Source organism: Natrix helvetica, assembly GCF_964273705.1.
Source record: "Natrix helvetica genome assembly, chromosome: 7".
Classification (NCBI taxonomy): Eukaryota; Metazoa; Chordata; class Lepidosauria; order Squamata; family Natricidae; genus Natrix; species Natrix helvetica.
Window position 1 is genome coordinate 4,196,824 of NC_138558.1, and position 24,548 is coordinate 4,221,371.

The following is a 24,548-nucleotide window of genomic DNA, read 5'->3' on the forward strand; positions in this document are numbered from 1 at the left end:
CTCAAACCCCCGCCTTAAATTGTGCACTGTGGACCTCACCCCACTCCTAAGAGGTCCGTAAAGGGGGCGTGCATAAGCGCACCAGTGTGCCTACCGTCCCTGTCCTACGGTCCCCATTTATTCGTACTCATTTCCTTCGTTCATACTTATACCTGTTATCTCGTACATGTTCGACAAACTAAATAAATGAATAAAAACTGTGCAACCTTCAGCGTCTCTATTTAAGAGATCCCTAAGCCATTCCCTGCCCTAAAAAAACGGGATACGAAGGAAGAGACTAACAGCAGCATCTTCCTCTGAAGCTGAGGCTGCCACTTGCAAAGAACTGACATCAAATGTTCTCGCTGCGCTAAAATATGCTTTGCGATTTCTGACATGTTTTCTTACCCTTAAAAAAAGAGACTTCTCTTTTTTGGCATCCTTTCAAGATCCTGGAGAGATTTGCTTTCATCTTTCTCTGAAGGTGGGTTTTTTTTGGGGGGGTGGGGTGGACTGACTTTGTAGCTGGAAGGAAGCATTGATGCTGTTGGCTGAGATACGTTTTTCAGGTTTTTTTTAAAAAAATATTTATGCTTTGCAATTTGAAAATGGCCAATAGGTCCTAGGAAAATGTTTCTTCTGTCTTGGACAAGAAGCAATGGGTGGAAACTAATCAAGGAGGGAAGCAACTTAGAACTGAGGAGAAACTTCCTGACAGTTAGAACAATTAACCAGTGGAACAGAAGTTGCCTCCAGAAGTTGTGAATGCCCCAACACTGGAAGTCTTTAAGAAGATGTTGGATAGCCATTTGTCTGAAACGGTATAGGGTTTCCTGCCTAGGCAGGGGGTTGGACTAGAAGACCTCCAAGGTCCCTTCCAGCTCTGCTATTGTATTCCATTCCATTCCAGTCTATTCTATTCTTTCTTATTTCTATTCCATTCCATTCAGTGGTGGGTTGCTGTGGGTAAGGCCCAGAACAGCAGTACCAGTATTCTCTACTCTACTCTACTCTCTATTCTACTCTACTCTATTCTTCCTATTCCATTCTATTCTCTACTCTACTCTTCCTATTCCATTCTATTCTCTACTCTACTCTTCCTATTCCTATACCATTCCATTCCTATTCTATTCTCTACTCTACTCTATTCTCTATTCTACTCTACGCTACTCTTCCTATTCTATTCCATTCCTATTCTATTCTCTACTGTACTCTACTCTACTCTCTCTTCTATTCTACTCTACTCTTCCTATTCCTATTCTATACTATTCTCTACTGTACTCTACTCTTCCTATTCCATTCCATTCCATTCCATTCCTATTCTATTCTCTACTCTATTCTCTATTCTACTCTACGCTACTCTTCCTATTCTATTCCATTCCTATTCTATTCTCTACTGTATTCTACACTATTCTCTACTCTACTCTTCCTATTCTATTCTCTACTGTACTCTACTCTACTCTCTATTCTACTCTACTCTACACTTCCTATTCCTATTCCATTCCATTCCTATTCTATTCTCTACTCTATTCTCTATTCTACTCTACGCTACTCTTCCTATTCTATTCCATTCCTATTCTATTCTCTACTGTACTCTACTCTACTCTCTCTTCTATTCTACTCTACTCTTCCTATTCCTATTCTATACTATTCTCTACTCTACTCTACTCTTCCTATTCCATTCCATTCCATTTCTATTCTCTACTCTACTCTATTCTCTATTCTACTCTACGCTACTCTTCCTATTCTATTCCATTCCTATTCTATTCTCTACTGTACTCTACTCTACTCTCTATTCTACTCTACTCTACACTTCCTATTCCTATTCTATTCCATTCCTATTCTCTACTCTACTCTTCCTATTCCTATTCTAGAAAGAAAGAAACGGAAGGTTTAATACTGGCTGCTCAAGAACAAGCACTACAAACTAATGCCCTGAAAGCAAAGATACAAAAATCCACTGACAACCCAAACTGCCGACTTTGCAAATACAAAATTCGAATCTGTTTCACATTTAATATGTGAATGCAGCAAAATCGCACAAACTGAATACAAAGCTAGACATGACCGAGTTGCTAATTAATCCACTGGTCATTATGTAAAAAATATGATTTACCTGTATCCAGAAAGTCATCAGAACATAAAGTGGAAAAAGTTATCGAAAATGAGAAGGTGAAGATCTTGTGGGAGTTTCGAATACAAACAGATCGTCATTTGGAGCACAACACGCCAGATATCACGGTTGTAGAGGACCAAAGTGTACAGTTTATTGATATCGCTGTTCCTGGAGATGTCAGAGTCGAAGAAAAAGAACTAGAAAAAATCATGAAATATTGCGACCTGGCCATCGAAACTACACGGCTATGGATGAAGCATGTAACAGTGATATCCATTGTCATCGGGGTACTTGGCACCATGTCCAAGAATCTTACAAGACACATCCACAAATTGCAGCTTCCTGCAATCACACAGAATTGCAAAAAACTGCTCTACTCGGAACATCATATATTCTAAGAAGGTCCTTGGTTGATACCTAGGAGGCTGGCAGCAACCAGTATCAACCATTAGCACCAGTCAATGGTATTTGCAATGCATTTTTTAATGTTCAGTTGGCTGAGATTCATGTTTAATGAATAAAGTATATAATAATAATAATAACAACAATAATAACAATAATAATTCTTCTTCTTCCTCCTCCTCCTCCTCCTCCTCCTCCTCCTCCTCCTCCTCCTCCTCCTTCTTCCTCCTCTTCTTCCCAATAGCATGCCGTTGTATAATGGTTTTCACTAGTGTGCTTAGCAAGTTGGAGTCTATTTAAGCCCTGTCTCTATAGCAGCATAATATCCGTGGGAGATGGAAAAAGCCGGTGCAGGAATGGCAGACGAAGACAATCACAGAGTTGGAAGGGACCTTGGAGGTCTTCCAGTCCATCCCACTGTTCAAGCAGGAAGACCCTATAGCAGTCCAGATGAATGCCTGTCCAGGCTCTTCTTGAAAACCTCCAGTGATGGGAGCACCCACAACTTCTGCAAGTGCACAAGCGTTGTTGTGCATACTCACATGCCCACCCCCATAATTTAATGTCCCCCCGCACCGTGGCCCCTGTGCATGTGTGCGTGACACCCCCCCTGCTGCCCCACGCTTTCACGCACAGATTTATTGGAGTCTGGGGAGGGCAAAAATGGCCTCTCCTATCCCCGCTCCCACCGGAGGCCCTCTGGAGGCCCGAAACGGCTCATTTTCCGACTTCTGGTAAGCCCACCAGACGTTTGGATGTTTCTTCTGAATGGTTTCATTTATAAGTCTAGGGGGGGGGGGGGCGCATATGCTCACCTAGACTTATACACAGACACCATCAATCTTTCTACCTTTCCTCTATCATCTATCTATCATCTATCTATCATCTATCTATCATCTATCTATCATCTATCTATCATCTATCTATCTATCTATCTATCATCTATCTATCTATCTATCTATCTATCTATCATCTATCTATCATCTATCTATCATCTATCTATCTATCTATCTATCTATCATCTATCTATCTATCTATCTATCTATCTATCTATCTATCTATCTATCTATCTATCTATCTACCTACCTACCTACCTACCTACCTACCCACCCACCCACCCACCCACCCACCCATCCATCTGATTCTCTGTCTCTACAATCTGTCTGTCTCTCTCTGATTTACCAATTATGTATTTATCTGTCTACTGTATGTATCCTCTTATTTGTGCCTGTCTATTGTCTGTCTGTCCATCCATCCGTCCATCCATCCAATTTTATCATGTCTTTATAATCTGTCTCTCTCTCTGATCTACCAATTATGTCTGCCTACTGTCTACTCTACCTATCTTCTTATCTGAGCCTGTGTCTGTTGTCCATCCATCCCTCCATCCATCCATGATCCACCCATCTATCCATCCTTTGTATTCTATCATGTCTTTAGAATCTTGCTCTCTCTGATCTACCAATTATGTATTTATCTGTCTACTGTATCCATCCTCTTATCTGTGCCTGTATCTGTCTGTCTGTCTGTCTGTCTGTTCATCCATCCATGTTCCATCCACCTATGATCCACCCATCCACCCAATTCTATCATCTGTATCTGTCTCTATCATCTAACTGTCTACCTGTCTACTCTAGAGTATAGATGTGCGCACACCCATCTCTCTCTCTCTCTCTCTCTCTCTCTCTCTCTCTCTCTCTCTCTCTCTCTCTCTCTTCGCACCATCCGCTTTGCCAAGCCGGTGCACACACAAAACACGCAAGCGCGAACGCAAGCCATGTTCACACGATACCCCTTCCTTTCGGTTCAAGCTAGGGGACCCACAGCCTCGGCTGTCAGGATCCGCCCCAGCCTAACTCACCCACCCACCCACCAAGCAGGCGCGTTGCGGCTTCTCCTCTTGCATTCCCACGTTACGCTCCCTTCCCGGCCAAGCCCCCCCCGGGGGGGGCGCTTGGTGCACGTGGGAACCGGGCTACCAGAAGCGGCTCGGTCCTTCGCCGGGGGGGGGGGGGCAAGGGGGAGGGGGGAGAAGAAGAGTTACTCAGCCGGCGATCCACCCTCCTCCCTCGATCCTGCCCGCTGATAGGCTGAGGCCGGGGCCAGGGGGGCGTGGCCGCCGTTTGCCGCAAGAAAAGGGAGCAAAAAGACGCGTGTCGGCGGAGGGCGCGCGTGGGGAAAGGGCTGACTCGAGGCTGCCATGCCCGGCTCGGCTTCCTCCACCCGGCCGGCTTGCGCTGCTCCTCCTCCGGATCGCTCCCTTAGCCGCGCAAGGAAAGCGCCGCCCGTCTGCCGGGGCTTGGCTCGGGGGGCTTGAACCCCACGCGGAGCCCACCCACCCAGGGATTGGGATTGCAAACCCCATCCCCCCCCGCAGCTGAGTCCGGAGCTGAGCTTGCAAAAGAGTAAGAAGGGGGGGCGGGGTGGGGGCGGGGGAATCCCGGAAGGGGTTCCCCCTTCTTTGCACCCCGCCCGGAGGGATTTGGAGAAGGGGGAGCCTGGAAGAGGGTGGGGGGCGTGCATGCCTTAAGGGCGGCTTGGCGTGGGCTTTGGCGATCTGGTCCCGCGGGAGGCATCCGTGCAAGTATCCGTGGCTCCTCCGTGCGCGGGCTCAAGCCTCTGTGTGTGCGTGTGTGTGTGTGTGTGGCCCTGTGTGTGTATTTGTGTGCGTGCACGTACGTGTAAAGCGCACCCCCCCCCCTAGTAGGAAATACACCTCGCAGTGGAGGATGCTCGTGGCTGGCTATGTGTGTTTGTACGTGCGTGTAAAGTACACCCACCTGGGAGAAGATACACCTAGCGGTGGAAGATGCTCAGTGGAGGATGCTCGTGGCTCTCTCCCCCTCCCTCCCCGTTTGTGTGTGTGTGTGTGTGTGTGTGTGTGCATTGGGGGTGGTTGTGGTCGAAGAACAAATGTAGGGAATCCTTCGGGCAGTTGCCTCTGTCCCTGTGCAAGGGTTTTGCACAGCGCGTGTCTCTGTGTGTGTGTGTCTCCCCGAGTGTGCATGCACGAACCCACTTCCCGTGGAGAGAAGGCGTAGCGGGGAGGGGGGAAGAGGAAGGGGGAAGGATGCCAGGGGGAGGGAGAGGGAGGCTTGGTGACTTTGGATTTGTATTTTTAAAAACTGGATTTGATTTGAATGGGAGATGATGGAGGTGGGAAAGGGGGGGGCGCCGTCCGTCCAGCGTGGGGAAGGCTGGCTGATGACGCCACCCTTTAGGGGCTGAGTAATGATGCAGAAGTGGGGGGGGGGGAAGAGACTGAGAGCAGAGCGATGGGAAGAATTTTAATGATAATTTTTTTTTCTTTTGCAAACCTATCCAGCCTTAGAACCAAAAAGCTTCCTCTGGTTGTCATTGGAAAGCCTGGAGGAGGTGGGATTAAAAAAAAACCTTCCCCCCCCCCCCCCACGAGAAAAAAAGAAGGACTGGACTTTATTTTGGAATGAAGTATTGCTACTACAATACTTTAAAAGTGACTGGCTTTAAGATGATATACATATACTGGACGTGTGTGTGTGTGTGTGTGTGTGTGTGTGTGTGTACACAACTAACTGTCAAAGCACAGTGAAAAAAAATCAGATACTGGACCAGTATATATATTTTGGAAAGAGGCTACAGTATACAATATATATCTATATACAGTATCTGTATATATCAATATCTCTCTCTCTCTCTCTCTTTCTCTCTCTCTCTCTCTCTTCCTCTCTCTCTCTGTATCTATCTGTATCTCTCTCTCTCTGTCTCTCTCTCTGTCTCTCTCTCTCTCTCTCTATCTATCTATCTATATATATATCTTTCTATCTGTCTATCTGTCTATCTCTAACTCTATCTCTGCCACTCTATATCCATGTATCTATCTATCTATCTATCTATCTATCTATCTATCTATCTATCTATCTATCTATCTATCATCATCTATCTATCTATCTATCTATCTATCTATCTATCTATCTATCTATCTATCCTCTCTCTAACGCTCTATGTCTGTCTGTCTGTCTGTCTGTCTGTCTATCTATCTATCTATCTATCTATCTATCTATCTATCTATCTATCTATCTATCATCTATCAATCTCTGTCTCTAGCTATCTCTATCTATCTATCTATTTATAACTCTCTCTCTATCTACCTATCTATCTACCTATCTATTTATCTCTCTAACTCTATCTATCTATATCTATCAATCTCTAACTCTCTGTCTCTAGCTATCTCTAACACTATCTCTCTCTCTCTCTCTCTCTCTCTCGCTATCTCTAACTATCTATTTATAACTCTCTCTCTCTAACTATATCTATCTATCTATCTATCTATCTATCTATCTATCTATCATCTATTTATCTCTCTAACTCTATATCTATCTATCTATCTATCATCTATCTATCTATCTATCTATCTCTAACTCTCGCTATCTCTGTCTCTCTATCTCTCTATCTATTTATAACTCTCTCTAACTTTCTCTTTCTCTCTCTCTCTCTCTCTAGCTATCTCTATATCTATCTATCTATTTATAACTCTCTCTCTCTCTAACTCTATCTATCTATCTCTAACTCTCTCTCTCTCTAGCTATCTCTAACATTATCTACCTACCTACCTACCTACTTACCTACCTACCTATAGTTATCTCTGTCCATCTACCCACCCACCCATCCATCCATCCATCTTTCTATCTATACAGGTCCAGGGTATGTATGTATGTATGTATGTATGTATGTATGTATGTATGTATGTATGTACTTATGTATGTACGTGTACACACACACACACACCTTAAACTCAGACACCTTTTAAATATCGTAGTCTCTTTCCAAAATATATATACCGATCCAGTATCTGATTCCTTTTTTTCACTATGCTTTGACGGTTAGATGGCCTAAGACACGGGTATCTGGATATAGATCTTTTTTTAATGTTCTTAATCGAGGTGAAACGTTAAGATGCCTTGCAAATCCCTGTTAGGATATGGCAGTCAGCTAAATAAATAAATACATTTAAAAAGTATCCCTTTTTTTGTTTTGGCAAGTCTTTGCTTCTTTCCCTGGTCCTTGATCCTACCTCCCTACAAAAAGCATGTTTTAAATCTCCTTTAGCTGGAATGCAGGTTGGACTTTCCTGGATGCCAGATTTTGGGGTATTAATTAATTAATTTATATTTTTCGCCCCTGGAGAATGTTTTAAAAGGTGATTCTTGTGCCTCTCCAGTTTGATTGGAAATTGGTCTTATTTTTTTCCTCCAGAAAATGTTTTTTTAAAAAAATCTCCATTGATGTTTTGGGTTTTTTTTAAGAATCTCCATAGACTTTTTTTTAAAAAGCAATTTTTATGACTCTCTGGTTTGATTGGAAATTGGCCTTGTGTGTTTTTTAAACACTCGTAGTGGATGTACACATCTGATCTGCCGAAACCCTAACCTTCCCCTTTTGGTAGCTGCCAATATTTCTTAAAATAGTGTGAATTTGTGTGTGTGTGTATCTCTTCCACACCGTCCTCCATTGAATTCTTCCTGGAACACTTACGTTAGCTTGCACTGATGGCAGGAGAGACATAAATTTTTCCTGACTGCCTAGCAGGAGAGGAGAGAAATAAAATGGCTTATTCTGCTGAATCTTATTTTTATTTTTTTATTTTTAGATCCTCCCTCCCCCCACCCCACCCCCCCACCCCGGCCGAATCACGATCTGTACTGCTCTGCTGGAGGAGGGCTTGGCTGTAGGACAATCCAGAGATCGGTATTCTCTGTAGCTTGGCACCTAATCCCAGTGCTTTAGGGGGAATTTGTACGTGTGTTTTAGTGACAGTTTTCCCCTTCCTAAAAGAACGGGAACAAGTCAAATCTGCAGGGCTGCATTCAGGAAATATCCAGGAAATAATCCTCTTTTAGCTTGTGTTTTATCTCCTGACTGGCTGGACATGTTATAAGTGTGTTGGCAAGGACTGAGGCAGACAGACAGACAGACAGACACACACACACACACACACACACACACACACACAACCTTGGCACTCAGTTGGAGGCCGAGCATTTCATTACATATCATCATCATCTTCTTTTAAAGGCCCCGTAATTCCTTGCGGAGTGGAGTCTTGGGCAACCGAACGAAGCTGAGTGTTTTAATGGCCGGATGCCTTTCCCTGTTGCCAATGCGGAGTTTTGTTCAGCAGATATATTCTCAGTGTGCCCAGAGAGAGATATTACCTAGGATCGAACACACAGCCTCCTGGTTGTGAGGCAGAGCTCCCCCTCTAGGCCACTGCACCACTCTCGATTTATGAGCCCTGGGGGAGCCTAATGCTTCTGTCGCTAAGCGAGACATTTGTGAAGTGAGTTTTGCCTCGTTTTATGACCTTTAATTGCCACAGTTGTTCAGTAGATCCCTGCAGTTGTTTAGTTAATAACACGGTCGTTAAGTGAATCATCTGGTTTCCCCATTGACTTTGCTTGTCCGAAGGTCGCAAAGGGGGATCACTTGACCTGGGGACATGGCGACTGTCTTAAGTAACGATTGCGTGATGCTTTCCCAAATGACTGCTTCATTTAGACCACGGTTGCAATTCCAGTCTCGATTGAGGTTGTTAAGTGAGGACCGCCTGTACTGATTTTTTTTGGGTAAAAGCGTAGCTCTAAATTTAAATACGTTCTATTTTTCATTATTATTATTATTATTATTATTATTATTATTATTATTATTATTATTATTATTGGATGATCTACTATAACAGTCATGTACAGAGAGTCCTCGACTTGCCAAAGTTCATTTAGTGACCATTCAAAGTTATAACATCCCTGGAAAAAAGTGACTGTTCTTCACTCTTATGACCATTGATGCATCCCCATGGTCCCTTGATCCAAATTCAGAAGACTTGGCAACTGACTTATATTTATGACGCTTGCAGTGTCCGTTTGCGACCCTTCTGGCAAGCAAAGTCAATGGGGAAATCAGATTCACTTAACAACCATGTTACTAGCTTAAGAATAGCAGTGATTCACTTAAAAACTGGCAAGGAAGGTTGTAATGTAACAACTGTGCCAAGAATGGTCATAAAATGGGGCGAAACTCACTTAACAACTGCCTTGCTTAGCAACAGCAATGTTGGGCTCAGTTGTGGTCGTAAGTCGAGGACTACCTGTAATTACAATTTAGGATGTCAATACTACAAGCATTAATTTATTTGGCTTCCTCGTCCAAAAGGAGAGTAGAACAGCTGCTATTCCCATTAAGATATTTGTGATACAATGAAGATTTCAATCTTAAATTGATTATTTTACACCAAGGCCTTCGCTGTTTTGTTTCCTAGCATTTGTGCGTCTTTTGAGACGAGCACGTTAACAAAAAGTTAACAAGAATTAAAGTACCAGAAAGAGGGGGTGGAAATAAAAAGAAAGTAAAAAAAGAACAGTTGGGTTTCTGATTCTTTCCCTTTTAATATATCTACTGATTTGCAATATTTGTAGACGAATATTCTAAATATTCCCATTTAGAAGCCAGGCTGCAAGTAATTATATTTGCCCTGCTGTTCTTTAAACGGGATGCAAACAGGTTCCAATAATAGTAATAGGAGCAATTTATTAAATTGATATACCTGTGAACACCTGGTGACTCTTATTTTATTTATTTAGGTTTTAATACGACAATGGCATTATAAAATACTAATAACAGCTTCTGCCTTTCTTGGCGTTAAATATATACTCTTAAACCCATCACTCTGACACATAAGGGTGGCTCAGTGGCTAAGATGCTGAGCTTGTCGATCTGAAGTTCGGCAGTTCGAATCCCTAGCGCCACGTAAGGGAGTGAGCTCCCGTTACTTGTCCCAGCTTCTGCCAACCTAGCAATTCGAAAGCATGTAAAAAATGCAAGTAGAAAAAAAGGCACCACCTTTAGTGGGAAGGGAACAGCGTTCCGTGCGCCTTCGGCGTTGAGTCACGCCGGCCACATGACCACGGGGACGTCTTCGGACAGCGCTGGCTCTTCGGCTTTGAAACAGAGATGAGCACCGCCCCCTAGAGTCGGGAACGACTAGCACATATGTGCAAGGGGAACCTGGCACATAAATATTTTTCTAGGGGTTTGCAAATGAGTGGTTTTCATGAACTCATACAAGCCCTGGTTTTGAGCAAAACCATGCTGGTAATCCTCGACTTACGACTACAGTTCAGCCCTAAATGCAGTATCTGTTGCTAAGACAGGCCGTCGTTAATTGAGTTTTGCCCCCATCCCATTTTACGACCTTCCTTGCCACATTTGTTCAATGAATCACCGCAGGTGTTAAGTTAGTCACACACGGTTATTAAGTGAATCCCTGTGGTCACGTGACACACCCACCCACCCGGGGACACTGCGACCGTCATAACTGCAAGTCAGTTGCCAAGCATCCGAACTTTGATCATGAGATCATAAAAATGCTGCAATGGTCATAGGTGTGAAAAGTCATTTTTATTCAGCGACGTAACTTCAAACGGTCACTAAGTGAACTTAGTTGAGGACTACCTGTATATTTGGTGGCTCTCCTACATAGAATCAGAATTTGTTGGAAGAGAACTTGGAGATCCAAGGAAGAGAATCTGTGTAGCTGAAGGCAATTTCTTTGTTGTTTTTTTTCCTTGAAAAGGTTTTGCTTCTCATCCAAGAAGCTTCTTCAGTTCTGAATCTTCAGAACTGAAGAAGCATCTTGGATGAGAAGGGAAACATTCTCAAGGGGAAAAAAAAACACAAGGAAATCTAGTTGCCTTTTCAGTCATTCAGAATAGAGCTGGAAGGGACCTTGGAGGTCTTCTAGTCCAACCCCTTGCTCAGGCAGGAGACCCTATACCATTCCAGACAAATGGCTATCCAACCTCTTCTTAAAGACTTCCAGTGTTGGGGCATTCACAACTTCTGGTGGTGAGCGGTTCCACTGGTTAATTGCCCTCACTGTTAGGAAATTTCTCCTCAGTTCTAAGTTGCTTCTCTCCTTGATTAGTTTCCACCCATTGCTTCTTGTTCTGCCCTCAGGTGCTTTGGAGAATAGCTTGACTCCCTCTTTTTTGAGGCAGCCCCTGACATATTGGAAGATGTTATAATGCAGGGGTGTCCAAACTTGGGAACTTTTAAGACTTGTGGACTTCAACTCCCAGAATTCCCCAGCCAGCATGGCTGGCTGGGGAATTCTGGGAGCTGAAGTCCACAAGTCTTAAAAGTTCCCAAGTTTGGACACCCCTGATATAATGTCTCCCCTGGTCCTTCTTTTCATTAAACTAGACATACCCAATTCCAGCTTCTTCCTATGTTTTAACTCTGCAGGCCTTTAATAGTCTTAGTTGCTCTTCTTTGCACTTTTGGTGGAAAAGCATCTTTGGGATAGCTGTGACTTCGAGGATTGAGAATCTCCATAGACTCTGATTCAGGGATGAAATGTTACCGGTTCAGCTCAGTTCAGCCAATCCGGAAGTAGAAAATGCTACCAGTTCGTAGAACCGGTAGTAAAAAATACTTTTAAAAAAGGTTTTAAAAAAGTTCCCTTGCTTGCACGTCACACAGCTGATCTTTGGAACTTTTTTTTTTAAAAAAACCTTTAAAGCATTTTTTTTTAACGACAGGTTCTCTGGAAAGAAAAAAAGGAAAGAAAGAGAAAAAAAGGGAGAATGAAAGAGAAAGCAAGGGAGGGAAAAAGAAGAGGAAGGAAGGACTACAAACCTGGCACTAGACGCAGCTTCAGAGGATAATCCAGGGCGGGAAGGCACCTGGAGGTCATCTAGTCCAACCCTGCTCCAGCGGGACATTGTTAAAGTGAGTTTCTGTCTTTTGATCCCCCAGTTACATGACTACATAGCCACGCCCACCCAGTCACATGACCTCACCAAGCCACGCCCACAGAACCGGTAGTAAAAAAATTAGATTACATCACTGCTCTGATTTTATTTGTTTGATTGCCAAAAGACTGCGGATAGATACAAAAGGTGAGGCTAGAGGAATCAAAAGTTGGAATTAAGATTGCCGGGAGAAATATCAACAATCTCAGTTATGCAGACAATACCACTCTAATGGCAGACAGTGGAGAGGAACTAAAGAGCCTCTGAATGCGGGTGAAGGAGGAGAGTGCAAACGTTGGCTTGAAACTCAACATTAAGGAAGCTAAGATCATGGCATCCGGCCCTCTCAACTCCTGGTGAATAGATGGGAAAAGAAATGGAGGTAGTGACAGATTTTATTTTCCTGGGCTCCAAGATGAGGACTGCATGTGAGAAATGAAGAGATGCTTGCTCCTGGGGAGGAAAGCGATGGCAAATCTAGACAGCATCCTAAAAAGCAGAGACATCATCCTACCAACAAAAGTATAGTCAAGGCTATGGTTTCCCCAGTTGCAATGGATGGCTGTGAAAGTTTGGACCTTAAGGAAGGCTGAGTGCCAAAGAATGGAGGCCTTTGAACTCTGGTGCTGGAGAAGAAGACTCCTGCATTGAGTCCCTTGGACTGCAAGGCCATCCAACCGGTCAGTCCTAGAGGAGATCAACCCTGGCTGCTCTTGAGAAGGCCAGGTCCTGAAGAGGAAACTCAAAGACTTTGGCCACCTAATGAGAAGGAAGAAGGACTCCCTGGAGAAGAGCCTCATGCTGGGAAAGACGGAGGGCAAAAAAAGAAGAAGGGGACGACAGAGAATGAGGTGGCTGGACGGAGTCACCGAAGCAGTCGGCATGAGCTTAAATGGACTCCAGAGGATGGTAGAGGACAGGAAGGCCTGGAGGAACGTTGTCCATGGAATCGCAATGGGTCAGACAGGACTTTGCAACTAACAGCAACAAAAATGCAAAGCCTTCCCACTTGTTTGGTAGAACTGTGGCTGTGAAGAAGGTTTTTTCCCCCTCCCAATTCAGGCCCTTTTCGCAGTGACTTCTTGTAAGCAGGGGCCTCAGTGGACCTCCAAGCAGCTGCTAGGACAGATGTGCTCCACACATCTGCTGCTGAGGAATCCTTTAGCGCATCTCCCCTTCCCTCCTTTTCCCCCTCTTGTGCAAACCCTGGTGGCTTTTAAGCATGGAGCCGAACAGATCGATTAATTTAATGGTCCCCATGAATCAACTGAGTCACAACCATATCAATTATTGGAAGAGGCGGAGTAGGTCATTGCAAGGCCGTTTCGTCTCTTGTGTAAAGAGCGACGGCATTTATGAATAAAATCTATTGATAAAATGTATTGGCTGCCCATCGTACCACAGGGTAATTCTGGGCCATTGGCAGCCATCAAAATGTATCTATGCGTATACATAGACGTACAACCAACATTCCTGTTGTTAAGCGAGACCTTTGTTAAGGCCTCTAAAACTTCCTGCACCACAAGGAGTCCTTGGTGCTCTCTGAGCTTGGTTGTTTTCTTATAGACGTTTCATGACCCAACTAGCTAACTTCATCAGTGCTAGAAGAGAGTGGGGTTTGTAGAGAGGAGGAGGAGGAGGACTGTGGGGCCCTTGGTGCTTGCAAAGAGGAGGAGGAGGAGGGAAGAGGAGGAGGATGGTGGGGCCCTTAGTGCTCTCTGAGCTTGGTTGTTTTCTTGCAGATGTTTCTTGACCCAACTAGCTAATATCATCAGTGCTAGAAGGGGGCTTGCAAAGAGGAGGTGGGGGAGGACAATGACTTTAGGGGTCCTTGGTGCTCTCTGAAATTAGTTGCTTTCTTGCAGACATTTCATGACCCAACTAGGTAACATGATCATTGCTAGAAGGGAGTGGGATTTGTAGAGAAGAGGCAGGGGGAAGGGGAGGACAATGACTTTAGGGTCCTTGGTCCTCTCTGAGCTTGCTGGTTTTCTTGCAAATGTTGCACTACCCAAATTGGGTCACACCAACAGTGCTAGCTAACCGTCTGCTGCTAAGCCTGTTTCAAAGCCAGATCTCTGGATTGACCCAGAGATCTGGTGATCTGATGGGCGGAAGGAATGTCCTTGAGGAACAAGGAGGAAAAGTTGCAACCAAGACCACGGTGGGATAAAAGAAACCTGACTCCGGTCCCAGAACCGTAACCTGAGGAAGCGTCTCAGACTGAGACCCTCCCTAGTTCTCACGGGGATAGAAAGAGGGAAGGTGGGGAAGTGCATTCAGACCTGCAGGGATTCTATTACTTGTAACTTTATACTAGTGAACATGGGGTTAGCCTGCATGATTGTGGTTTGGTAGGTATGGTCTACCTTGAAGGTTGACAGGTGAGAACAAGGAAAAGGTTGCTTCAGAAAACACCCGATCCTCCTGTGATTCTGGGGGAGAATAGCTACCCCGTTTTCCTGAAAATAAGCCCTCCCTGGATAATAATTCCAATCGGGCTTTTGAGTGCTTGCACTAAAATAAGCCCTCCCTGAAAATATTGCAACACAGCAGCAGCCGTGAGGTGACCACGCTCACCATCTCCTGCATCTCAAAAATAATAAGGGCTCCCCGAAAATAAGGCCAAGCACTTATTTTGGGGGTCAAAAGAAAATAAGACCCTGTCTTATTTTTGGGAACACATGGTAAACTAAACTAAGCTAAACTAAGCTAAGGTAAGGTAAGCTAAAATAAGATAAAATAAGATAAACTAAAGTAAACTAAAGTAAACTAAAGTAAACTATAAGCTAAACTAAGCTAAGCTAAACTAAAGTAAACTATAAGCTAGACTAAGCTAAGGTAAGGTAAACTAAACTAAGCTAAACTACAGTAAACTATAAACTAAGCTAAGGTAAGCTAAACTAAGCTAAACTAAAGTAAACTATAAGCTAAACTAAGCTAAGCTAAACCAAACCAAACCAAACCTTGAAGATGTTTCGCTTCTCACCCAAGAAGCTTCTTCAGCTCTGACTGGATGGTGGGGAATGGAAGGATTTATCTAGTCAGTCAGAGCTGAAGAAGCTTCTTGGATGAGAAGCGAAACATCTTCAAAGAAAAAGCAGAAACTCCAAGTGCTTCTTGAAAAAGGAAGCATGAGGTGACCACGCTCGCTGCCTCCTGCGCCTCAAAAATAATAAGACCTCCCCGGAAATAAGGCCAAGTGCCTATTTTGGAGATGAAAAGAAAATAAGACCCTGTCTTATTTTCCGGGACACACAGTACAGATTGGAGGTGTGTGTGTGTGTGTGTGTGTGTGTTCCAGCATAACTCTGGAATGCTTGAGCAATTTCAACCAAACTTGATACACAGATGACTTACTCTCTGCAAACAAATAAGACACCCCATCACCCCTCGGTGTGCATGTTCTGTTACGATACAGCCTGTTGTGCCTTAAAACGGCCTCTACTGTACTGCTGTAAAATGGCCTACGGTGGCCAAGCATAAAGTATGTCGGATTGTGCCCAAGGTAAAAGTGCGAAGTTTTGTTGACGGCAAGAAAGAGAAAGCATTGTTTTAAAACCGAAATAGGTATGGCGTATTTTTTCCGGGTGTCGCATCGCATGTCCAAAATATTCCAACTAAATGTCTCCCTTAACAAGAGAAAATTTGGGGCTCCCTTTCGGTCGTGGGTCTGCGAACGGCGAAAGGATGATTAGGTCTTCGCGGTACCCCCCTGAATTCTTTGGCAATGTCATGTCTGAAATGGTATAAGGCCAAGGTCTCCTCCTTCAGCAGGGGGCTGGACGAGAAGACCTCCAAGGTCCCTTCCAGCTCTACTCTGATTGAAATTGGAGTCCCTCTCGCGCCTGGCTTCACTCTCCTGTTATTTTTTGAAAAGTTGCCAACTTGCCAGAGAAGAGTTAATCAATCTGGCCGCTTGAGAACTTCCTGGCTGGTTTCAGCCATCTGCAGGAACAAGGCTCGATCCAGCTTCAGTTGAGTGAACAGGTGATGGGCAGACTTCCTCCAAGTATTAGTCTCTGCTTTCTCTCTTTCTCCAGAGTGCCTACAAGGCGAGGAAGCCCCTTAAAACCCCGAGTTGCTGGTGGAGTTATGTGAAGAAAACCTCCTGGAACCTCCAGGTAAGATTCCCAGAGAAAAAAATAAGTTTTGTTTCTCCAAAACATTCTGTGTTGTTTGTTGCTTTCGTTCTTGCGTTCTCTCCGGTGGACTTTTGCAAGCAGACAAGCCTATTCGGAAGATGATTTGAGGAACAGGAGGCTTTTGAAAAACGTGGGGAGGAGACGAGGGTCTTTCATCCCTTCTTCTTGCTTTGAAAATTCTGATTTTTGGTGGGGTGGGTGTTTTCCCCCCCTCCCGTGTTTCCTGGCTGAATTTCTCGTAGCGACTGGCTGTTTTAGTGAGCCTTGCCTGGAATTGCCACCCATATGTGAATCCAGGAATCAAGGGTTGCGTTCACACAACCGCGTCCAGCCAAAGATCAGCCCAGCCACCCCTAAATTTGTGGATTTAGTGAAGTTTTCTGCCCTCGTCTCTTGGGGTGAGTTTGCGATTCGGGGGTGTGTGGAGCAGAAAAATCCTGATGAATTGAATCGAGAGTGTATATATTTACTTAAGTGCGGGCAAAGGTACTGGCGGAACGCGAGCCAAGAATGCCAACTATGAAGGCAGCGGGCGAATTATCTTGAAATAAACAACGATTGAATGTTCCCTTCGAAAATGGCATGCCGAGAGGAGCTTAAAAATAACTTGTATTTGAGTTCTTAAAAAGCCAGCCTTGACTTTTTCCTCTTCGGAAGGGACTCTGGAAGGACAAATTTGTTGTAGGAAAAAAACAGAATAACTTTGCACCTTTATATCTGGGGTATTTGTTTAAAAATGGCTCTCCACCGGGCTGTTTGTATCAGATGCATTTGGGAGGGTGGCAGTCAGCTTGGCTGGCACTCTGCACATGCTTTGAGCAACTTTGGTGTTTAAACAACAGCTCTGGCCCGCAGAAGAATTTCAGCTGTTTTGGGAAGGCTCAGTCTATATTCCGGTTTGGTGTGAAGTTGGACAATTGTGGCTTCTCTTTAGTGGATAGATTTTCTAGAAACTCTCGGGCAGCTTTGCAAAGCAAAGGCAGCTTAAATGAAAGAAGGGGTTTTTTAATTTTAATTTTTTGCCAAAGTTAGAATACAAAAGAAAGAAAAAAAAGAAGAAGAAACAAGCGGACAATCATTTGACACTAATAGTAAAAATAAAATAAAAAATGTACAAATATATCATTCATATTAATATTCAACATAGCAAAAAAAAAGTTGAATGCTGACAAATATATCAAAAGAACCTTACGTTGCCCCCCTTACATTACAGATCTGCAAATAGTTATAAACTTTCCCAAACTTCATAAACTTGAGACAAATATTTGGTTGCATAAAAACGTTCCCCAATGTGGAAGGTTAGAGAAAAGGGTTTTTCTGTTACGGTAGACAACCCGATACGGTTTTCTGTGAAATTTGTCCCCTCTGTTCTGAGTTCAAGTCCAGGGTTGATCGTTGAGTTCACTGATTGGTTGTGGACCAGTTGTGATATTTGCAGATGTTTCTCCTTCATGGTGTGGATCAAATGAAGGGAAGAGAAGGAAGGAAGAATGTAGCGGCAACGGAGGAAAAGAGATAGGCCTCCAATAGTTGAATGAATGAATGCAATTCATGTCATGTAATTCTCCGAGAGAATTATTTGTAGTTGAGGGCTGAACTGTGGGGTCTTTGGTGCTCTCTGAGCTTGGTGGTTTTCTGGAAGACGTTTCATGACCCAACTAGGGAACATCATCAGTGCTAAGAGGAGGAGGAGGAAAACTGTGGAGCCTTTGATGCTCTCTGGACTTGGTTGTTTTCTTGCATACATCTCATGACCCACATAGGTAACATCATCAGTGCTACAAGGGAGTAGGGTTTGCAGAGTGGAGGAGGAGGAAGACTGTGCGGTATTTGGTGTCCTCTGGACCTGGTTGTTTTGCAGACATTTCATGACCCAACTAGGGAACATCATCAGTGCTACAAGGGAGTGGGGTTGGCGCTCTCTTAATGTACAGTTGGTTTGCCTTGCTAATGTTGGTGTTGGTGTGGTTTATTTTCTTGATAGTTCCTTGATTAAGGGAACTAGTTAATTAGGGAATCACCTAGTTACGGAACTTTAGCTGTGGTGCTCTCTGAGCTTGGTGGTTTTCTTGCAGACATTTCAAGGCCCACCTAGGTAACATCATCTGTGCTACTGGTGCTACTGATTACTGTACTGTTGCCATAGCATTGATGATGTCACCTAGGTGGGTCTTGAAGCGCCTGCAAGAAAACCAACAAGCTCAGAGACCACCAAGGACCCAAAGGTGGCCTTCCTCCTTTCCACCACTTGCTCCTCCTCCTGTTCCTCCTCGCCTCCCTTCCAGCACTGATGATGTTACCTAGCTGGGTCATGAAACGTCTGCGAGAAAACCACCAAGCTCAGGGAACACCAAACACACTGCATGTGTCTAATTGCCAGTTCCCCTGTTGAAGTTTTGCTTCAAAAGGGGCAGGAATCTAGAACCCGAGCAGTTCTAGAGCATTATCTGTGCTGTCTTCGGTGCCGCAGCATTTCTTTAGAAATTTATAATGTGGTGCTCGCAGATTTCAGGCCTCGAAGTTGATTTGAGTGAGCTGCTTGAGGGTTAGGCTTGCAAAGGATCGACCGATCTGGCTGGCACCAGAGCCGCGGTATGAAGTCACTGCTTAGGGACCTTGCGTCGGAGGGTGGAGTGTTGACTTGGATCCCAAAGGATCACTGAGCAGAGACGATAAACAATTGCATCAGGCGCCGTGATGGCAAGGTGCACAAAACAGAAGGAAAACCATTTGAGGAAGAAAAGGGTGTTTATTTATTATAAATTATTAAGAACATTTTACAGCTGGGCTGGCATGCTTTTATCTGGGAGGGAAAGAGTAAAGCCCATAAATATTTCCAGAGGCATCAGGTAAGAGGGGCCTTACTAGAAATATGGATGAAAATCAAAAGAAACTTATACACAAAAATTCCCAGATGAATATCAACTATAGAAGCAATTATCTACCGCAATGTAATAGATTTGAATAGGATATTGACATATAAGGAGCTATTGGATGGGCAAGGAAAACTTAAAACAAATCAGGAGTTAAAATTACAGGGAATTGAATTAGGCTGGTGGCCGTACCTACAAATTCAAAGATACGAAAAGGACTTAGAACAATACGGATTTCAAAATGAACAACAAGAATTGGACAAAATAGTAACAGGAAGAGAAGAAAAAAATGATTACAAAAACATACAATTGTCTCTTAAAATTCAAAATAGAGGAGGAAACCATAAAGGAAACAATGATAATTTGGGCTAAAAACTTTGGGTATAATATTGAATTGGAGCACTGGGAAAAAGTATGGGGAAAAAATTATAAATTGACAATGTCAGCATCCTATAAGGGAAACATTTGCAAAATGTTTTATAGGTGGCATTCACCTTGGCGAGATTGGCCAAAATGTTCCCAAATAGATCTCCAAAATGTTGGAATTGTAACCACCAACAGGGAAACTTCTATCATATGTGGTAGACGTGCCCGAAAGCCAAAGAATTCTGGACCAAAATTCAAAAATGCTTAGAAGAAATAATAGAACAAAAAATTGACATGAACCCTGAGCTGTTTCTACTAGGAATAATAAAAAAAATATTAGTAAGGATATCCAATATTTAATGCTTCATATAATCACTGCTGCCAGAATTTTATATGCCCAAAGTTGGAAACTGAAAACCATTCCATCAAATGCAGAAATCATTAAAAAGGGTGCTAGAATGCTCAGAAATGGACGAAGAGATAGAGAGGAAACAGAATACTATAAGATGTGGAACAGGTGGTATAACTAGCTCGAAAAGAGATGCAAAATCAATGCATAAGCCAAGGGTGTCCAAACTTGGCAACTTTAAGACTTGTGGACTTCAACTTCAAGCTGGCTGGGGAATTCTGCGAGTTGAAGTCCACAAGTCTTAAAGTTGCCAAGTTTGGACACCCCTGGCATAAGCAAACACAATGAAAAGAGATGGCATATATTTAGAAAGCAATAGAGATGGAAATATTGAATGTAGAAGTATATATTGTAAAAATGAGAAAGTAAACAAAGAAGAATATGTATAAGATAATAGAATGGAAAATGGAAAACCCGAAATCAGAAAAAAGAAATACCAATAACAGAAAGCTGTAAAAGTGTAATTGTGATTTTAATGTTTGGAAAATGTCTAATAAAAACATATATATTTTTTTAAAAAAGAATTTTTTTACAGCTGCCCAATCCCCAGGAGATGGTGAGTTCCAGTCCTGCCTTGTGCGTGAAAGCCGGTGGGGTAAATTTGGATCAGTCCCTCATCCTTCACCCAACTCACCTCGCAGGGTTGTTGCGGTGAGGACAATCGGAGGAGAAAAGGCAGATCTGCTTGCCTCCTCGATTTATTTGTTAAAAAAATAAAGAACAAGGACAGTTTATAAGTAATACAATACAATACAATACAATACAATACAATACAATACAATACAATACAATACAATAGCAGAGTTGGAAGGGACCTTGGAGGTCTTCTAGTCCAACCCCCTGCCTAGGCAGGAAAACCTATACCGTTCCAGACAAATGGCTATCCAACATCTTCTTAAAGACTTCCAGTGTTGGGGCATTCACAACTTCTGTAGGCAACTTCTGTTCCACTGATTAATTGTTCTAACTGTCAGGAAATTTCTCCTCAGTTCTAAGCTGCTTCTCTCCTTGATTAGTTTCCACCCATTGCTTCTTGTTCTAGAAAACAACTTGTTCTTGTAGAAAACTTGTTCTAAGAAAACAAAACGAAGGGAAACTGAGGCTGGGAACCAAAGTTAAGCGCGTTTTCCAAGCCCCAGCTTCTGAGAGAGAAGGAAACGACACGCTGCATTTGCATGAATGTGCAAAGTTTGCGCCCTCTCTAAGAAATGCAAACTTCCCCGAAATGGCTTCAGCTCCCGGGAACACGAGGCCGATTTGTCATTAACTAGGTATAAATATTTTCAAGGGCAGGAATCCAGTTCCCACCCACACATTCCTGGACTGGCACCAGCAAGGGAAAATGCTGTCATTTATTGGAGTGGGGGGCTGAGAAGGGAAGAGAACCTGAAATGACAAAGCGTGTATAGGTAGTCCTTGACTTGTGAACCAGAATTGACCCCAGCATTGCTGTTGCTACGCGAGCAATTGCAGGTCAAAGTCACCCAACTGACTTTCATGCCCAAGGTGACACTAGAACTCACCATCTCCTGGTGATTGGCCCAAAGTCACCCAGGTGGCTTTCACTCATCAAGCGGGACTAGAACTCACCGTCTCCTGGTGATTGGCCCAAAGTCACCCAGGTGGCTTTCACTCATCAAGCGGGACTAGAACTCACCGTCTCCTGGTGATTGGCCCAAAGTCACCCAGCTGGCTTTCACTCATCAAGCGGGACTAGAACTCACCGTCTCCTGGTGATTGGCCCAAAGTCACCAAACTGGCTTTCACTCATAAAGCGGGACTAGAACTCACCGTCTCCTGGTGATTAGCCCAAAGTCACCCAACTGGCTTTGATGCCCAAGGTGGGACTAGAACTCACTGTCTCCCGGTGATTGGCCAAGTCACCAAGCCGGCTTTCATTTCTAAGGCGGGACTAGAACTCACCATCTCCTGGTTATTGTCCAAAGTCACCCAATTGTCTTTCATGCCTAAGCCGGGACTAGAACTCACTGTCTCCTGGTGATTCCCCAAAGTCACCCAGCTGGCTTTCATACATAAGGCAGAACTAGAACTCACCGTCTCCTGCACCTTAACCACTAGACGAACTGGATCTCCCTTTGCTGGAGTGGCTGTTAGATCCCACCCATTCTTGCATTGTGTGGGATTGGCTAGACTTGAATACAAGACAGTCCTCAGCTTACGACCAGAATGGAGCCTGTCCATTACGGTTGTTTGTGGTAAATCGGGTCGTCTGCATGACTGATTTTTAAAATCTTTTTTGCAGCGACCGTTAAGCCAACGCCGTGGTCATTAAGCGAATGTCCTGCTTCTTAAGCGAACCAAAGTTTGGCTGTGGAATGATATGGCCACAGATGAGGAGTAAATTGCTTTTCTTTTAACAAAGCCGTTGTAAAATACAACACAATTCAAATAGTAACGCAGTTGTGTTAATTGAATGTGGCTTCCCCTTTGACTTTGCTTGTCGAGGTCGCAACAGGGGATCATGTGACCCCGGGACACTGCGACCGTCATAAATATGAGACGGTGGCCGTCTGCATTTCAATCATGCGATCCTGGGGATGCTAAAACGGTCGTAAGTGTGGGAAATGGTCCCAAGTCACTTTTTTCAGTGCCGTTGTAACTTTGAATGGTCACTAAATGAACCGATGTAAGTCGAGGACCCCCTGTATTTATGATAATCATTCATAATGTCCTGGGCCACGTGATTTCCCGCTTTTGCAACCTTCTGACAAGCAAAGTCAATGGGGAAGCCAGATTCACTTAACAACGGTGTTATTAAACAACTGGCATGATTCACTTAACAACTGTAGCAAGAATGGTAAAATGAGGCAAAACACGCTGAACAAATGTCTCACTTAACAAGTGGTCGTATGTCGGGGACCACCTGCATAAAAGGGGCCTTTTTCAGGAGAAAAATGTAGGCAGGTGAACCTATTTTTAATTCGTTTAGATTATTGTGGTCGTAAATCGAGGACTCCCTGAATAAAAGGCGCCTTTTCAGGGGGGAAATGTGGGCTGGTCAACCTTTTTTTTTTAATATTGCAGTCATAAGTCGAGGACTAACTGCATAAAAGGGGCCTTTTTCAGGAGAAAAATGTAGGCAGGTGAACCTATTTTAATTCGTTTAGATTATTGTGGTCGTAAGTCAAGGACTCCCTGCATAAAAGGCGCTTTTTCAGGAGAAAAATGTGAGCTGGTCAACCTTTTTTTTTTTTTTAGATTATTGTTGTCATAACTTGAGGACTACCTGCATAAAAGGGGGCCTTTTGAGGAGAAATTGCAGGCACATCAACCTATTTTTAATTTTTTTGATATTGCGGTCATAAGTTGGGGACTAACTGGATAAAAGGGTGCCTTTTCAGGAGAAACATGTGGCAGGTGAACCTTTCTTTCTTTCTTTCTTTCTTTCTTTCTTTCTTTCTTTCTTTCTTTCTTTCTTTCTTTCTTTCTTTCTTTCTTTCTTTCTTTCTTTCTTTCTTCCTTCCTTCCTTCCTTCCTTCCTTCCTTCCTTCCTTCCTTCCTTCCTTCCATTATTTATTTATTTATTTATTTATTTATTATTAATTAATTAATTAATTAGATTATTATGGTCGTAAGCCGGGGACTAACTGCATAAAAGGGGCCTTTTCAGGAGAAAAATGTAGGCACGTGAACCTAGTTTTAATTTATTTATTTTTTTAGATAATTGTGGTCATAAACTGAGGACTAACTGGATAAAAGGTGCTTTTTCAGGAGAAAAATGTAGGCAGGTGAGCCTGTGTGTTTTTTTGTTTTAAATAGATTATTCGTTTGGGGGGGGGGCGAATAATACGGGAGAGTTACAATGCTCCCTTTATCTTCCCGTGACACCCGAAGCTGGAGCCGAGCCTGGTTTTTCTGGCGGGGAACCGATCCAAGAACGATGGCTTTGATGCCGGAATATTCCTTTTTTTGGCGCTGGGCCATTCTCGGCTTTTGTTCCTGGTTCGGTTGAAGCCAAAGGAGGCCAGGAACGCCGTGAAATAAAGACAAAGGAACAAAGAGGAGGGCGGCCGATTTCTACCGTGACCTGGGCATTCCCCCCAATTCGGTACAGGTAGTCCTCGACTTACGACCTCAGTTGAGATCAGAATTTCGGTTGCCCGGCGAAGCAACTGTTCAGTGAGACACTCTCGATTTTACAACCTTTTCCCCCCTCACGGTTGTTAAGTGAATCACTATGGTTGTGAAGTGAATTCAGGTTCCGCCATTGGTGGGCATCCCCCAAATTCGGTACCGGCAGTCCTCGACTTACGACCACAATTGAGATCGGAACTTTGATTGGTTGTTCTGGATTTCACAATTTTTTTTCCTCACAGTTGTTAAATGAATCGCTCTGGCCGTTAAGCAAATTCAGATTCCGCCATTGGGCTGGGTTTTCGGTGATCACGTCACACTCAAGACACTGCTGTATATGATGGTTTGCCAAGCGCCGAAATTTGTATCATGTGA

At 43.6% G+C, this 24,548-nt stretch overlaps 1 protein-coding gene across 3 annotated transcripts in view; it reads left to right on the forward strand.

Annotated features, from left to right (window-relative positions):
- Positions 1–16,077: 16,077 nt before the first annotated feature.
- LZTS3 (leucine zipper tumor suppressor family member 3) overlaps positions 16,078–24,548 on the forward strand; it is a 35,713-nt gene continuing 27,242 nt past the window's right edge. For 2 of the 3 annotated variants that reach the window (XR_014175987.1, XM_081960386.1), the window contains exon 1: positions 16,078–16,409. The gene's annotated coding sequence lies outside the window, so the exon portion shown is untranslated. The remainder of the gene's footprint in view (positions 16,410–24,548) is intronic. The other variant, XM_081960388.1, reaches the window with a different exon arrangement.